Raw genomic sequence first — 3,902 nt, 5'->3', positions numbered from 1 at the left:
CATATACAGTAAAAATTCTAGTTATTATTTGGTTTATGGTCCATTCAAAGGTCCATGTAAAGTGAAATTGCCATTCATTGGTTATTAACAGAGCATTCATTGGCTTATTATTTCCTTCAAGAGAACATATAAGGAGAGCTTTATTCCAAAAGCGTGATGTCTGCCATTTTTGACAATTTCTAATTTCTTTATGAATGCATGCATAGGTTGCAAATGAAGAGCAGATGTTGCTGATTTACAATGCCAGGTAGTTTATGTGTCCCACATCAATTAGAACTTTAAAAATATCTTAACTTTACCCCACTGCCACAATGAGGCTTTCCTGTTGAAACAACTTCCTGTGAGCTGGGTGATTGGGTCAGCCCACACAAAAAAATAGTCTAACAGAGAAGTGAGGAGAAACTGTTATATAGTATCTGCACATAGACGAATGATACTGAATGGAACAAGGAAACACAAGGCTTTATTTGGACATAGATAACAAAAAATGAATTATTTTGTAGTTTAGTATGAAGAAAAGAGTGGCAAACTGAAAACAAGTCCGGATATATCAAGTAGCTGATGATTGAGACAGAAGATGGAAATGTCTGAGCGCGCTCACATCTACGACAATGAAGATCCTCTGGAAAAAGAGGAGCGTCAGAGAGAGAGGGAAGAGAGGGAAGAGAGGGCCTTAATCACAGCTGGAGGGAGCGATGAGGTGGAGGAGAGGATAGTGGACGTCTATGAAAGTGCAGACAACTATGGGCATCGTGACTTCAGATCAAATATGGAGAACACACCAGATCAGCAGCTAGGTGAGTAACACACACACACACACACACGCACACACACACACACACACTAAAACACAATAACTCTGGTCTCATTGTTCACCAAATCACCGAGCACAAGTACTCTCTCTCTCTCTCTCTCTTTCTCTCTCTCTTCTTACACACACACACACACACACACATACAGCAAAACCACAAAATTGCAAGTCATGCTGTGCAATGAACAGCAATATTCAGTAGCTGTCTAACAGTCCCTCTGGTGCTTGTATTACTAAAACATGACCTGGCCTGTCTTGTTCTTACAGGTGATGTTATCCAGCCAGGGACGAAGCCCTGCAGGGCGACTGAATTGTGTCTGGTGCTGATGTGTCTTCTCCTACTGGCTGGCCTTATAGGCCTTGGGGTCCACTGTGAGGCATTCACTTCCTCTTTCGCACAAGGGATTTGCACTCTAAAGCATCCATTTTGCATATTTGTTGCATACCTCAAGTCTACCACTGTATTTGATTTCCTGTGCAGATAAAAAAGCTGAAGGCAGTTTAGAAGAGAGGCTCTCAATGTGTAACTTCACATCCTTTGCAGACAGAAACAAACTGCAGACCCTCAACAAGACCTGGGCTGAAAACAGAAAGACTTTGTTTGAGCTCAGTGAGTCTGTCTGTCTTATTCTGCCTGTGTTTCTCTCTGTGTGTGTGTGTGTGTGTGTGTGTGTGTGTGTGTGTGTGTGTGTGTGTGTGTGTGTGTGTGTGTGTGTGTGTGTGTGTGCATTTACATGAGCGTGCATGTGCTGTACATTTGTGTGCATATGCATTCGTGCTTTTATTTGCTGCACATTCTTAAGATCCTCTCCTCTTGCAGACCATTTCTGTAAAGCTGGATGTAGATCATTCAACACCAGTTTTTACTACATTTCTACTAATCAAAAGAGCTGGAAAGCCAGCAGGCAGGACTGTATACAGAGAGGAGCAGATCTGGTCATCATAAACAGCAAAGAAGAACAGGTAAAGGGAAAAGTGGCAAAACGTTTTTTCCCCCAAGTTGTAAAAATCTCTTTACTGTCCATTTAATTGGGTTTAAAACTGTCCCACATTCCACACTTTGTTTGAGTGCTTCACAAATGTGTGTTGATGTCATTTGTCTTTTAAACAATTCAACAGAAATTCATCAATTCCTTGAACAAGAAAAACTGGATTGGTTTGAGTGACAGGGATGAGGAGGGAATCTGGAAATGGGTGGATGGTACACTTCTGAACAGCACAGGGTAAGACATCCATTCTTCAGTCCTATTTACCAGTCAACAGTGAACAGGTTGGCCTGATAATGCATTGTGTGTCTTTTTTTCCATAAAGTAGGGGAGAGCAGGGTAAAATGTCCAATTACAAAAATGTTTACTTTCTTAATAAGAGGTTACCTATGTTGAATACAACAGTCAAAGTCAAAACACTCTAACATAAAAACAATTTGTATTGAAAGTAAATAATGAAAATCTTAGTTTTTGTCTTCTCAGTTTTTTTCTTCTAAAGGAATCAATATAATTATACATTGTGACACATAAAAGCAAGGGTCAGCTATAACCTGATAATAACTTCGAATGGTTTAGTGAAGCTATGTGCCCAGGGAAGGGGCCTTTGAGGGGGTTATTTTACCTGGTGTGTGGTCAATTTCTGAGATGAAGTATGTTGTTTTCAATACAAGAGTATCGTTTTCATGTTATTATTGTATATATACTTCAGAGGAAATGGAATTGTGTGCACAAACACAGTACACTTGCCTATGTGACAACTTGCCCCGTCATGTGTGACAACATGCCCTGATATGGGGTAAGTTGTCACAAGTTGTCAAGTGGTATTTCATCAGTAATAACTTTTTCTTCCAGTAAATTATTCAAAATGTAAAAATGGCATTTTTTTTTTTAGACAATACCTTAATCTAGCTAGAAAACTGTATATTGTATCTCAGTAGTAAGGCACTGCTAAGAAATATACCATGAGTACACATGAGTAAAAAGTGTGACAACATGCCCCGCTCTCCCCCGCAGTTGACTATTTTCTTTTTTTAATCAGGTTCTGGAGAAGCGGTCAGCCCAGTGGATTCACCTGGAATACAAAGGAGGACTGTGTTGACACTTTTTCGGAACTAAACAGCTGGAATGATGAAAATTGTGGCTCATCGAAATACTGGGTCTGTGAAAAAATGATTGACTTCTAACATTATTTGTCATCTCAAATGAAAACATATTGTGACTTTACACCCATTGTCATTCACACAGAGAGCGTGAAATGCTCCTTTTAAGGGATTATCTTTGTGGGTTTCATTAAGTTTTATTGTTGTAAAGCACGTTGTAATGTATTTTTTGTCAGAATAAGAATGACTGTCGGGACCTGGATCAGTATTTGTTAGCCGTCCAGTAGAAGTGTGGATTTATTATCACTGACCAGCTCCTCTTGTCCGCTGGCTTGACTCAAGACTGAAAGTGATTGTGTTTTTGTTAGACTGTGCAACATCCTGCCTGAGGAACTTAGATAAACTGCTTCCGTATTATCTTTCAAATCACTTCTTAATATACACTTTCATCGTCTGTTTGTTTGTAATAATGTTTTTAACTTTGCCCACTTCTTGTGGTGTTTGTTTCTAATGTGTTCACTTTTAACCACTTATTCTTTGGAATGTGTTTCCCAATTTTGTAACTCCTTTCTATATATATTTTACAATTCCTTCTTTTTTTGCCTTTTGGTAAAATTTATGAGAAAGGACAAGAAGAGAAGTGCTATATAAATAAATTGTTATTATTTACCAACTTATTCTGGATGGGTTGAGAGGCAAAATGTTTCTATATTTCCTACAATTCCCGTTTGCCAATATAACCATGCTGACATGAGGATGTGAATCAGTTCTGAATCCATATAAGGACAACCAGTCTTCATTTGATGTAGAGTTATTACAGTTTTTAGACCATTGGGTCATGAAGAAGCGAAGAGGAAAGAAAAGAAGGGAAAAGACAGGCAAAAAAAAAAGTGGTTTATAGGACACAGTCAGTGTGAAAGCACAATAATTCAATTAAATTGCTCTCTGTTGGACTCTATGTCATCCTACTTCCAGTTTTAGTTAGTGGAAAGATTGTCTTTGCAC

General features: G+C 38.7%; 1 pseudogene; it reads left to right on the top strand.

Moving 5' to 3' along the window:
* Positions 1-583: 583 nt before the first annotated feature.
* On the top strand, positions 584-3,319 carry LOC139642628 (CD209 antigen-like protein E; annotated as a pseudogene).
* Positions 3,320-3,902: the final 583 nt, after the last annotated feature.

This window comes from Centroberyx affinis, unplaced genomic scaffold, assembly GCF_046629955.1.
Source record: "Centroberyx affinis isolate AG114_WGS23_722 - 3 ecotype Tasmania unplaced genomic scaffold, CSIRO-AGI_Caff_v1 ptg000501l_1, whole genome shotgun sequence".
NCBI lineage: Eukaryota > Metazoa > Chordata > Actinopteri > Beryciformes > Berycidae > Centroberyx > Centroberyx affinis.
This window is presented reverse-complemented; position numbering and strand designations above follow the sequence as displayed.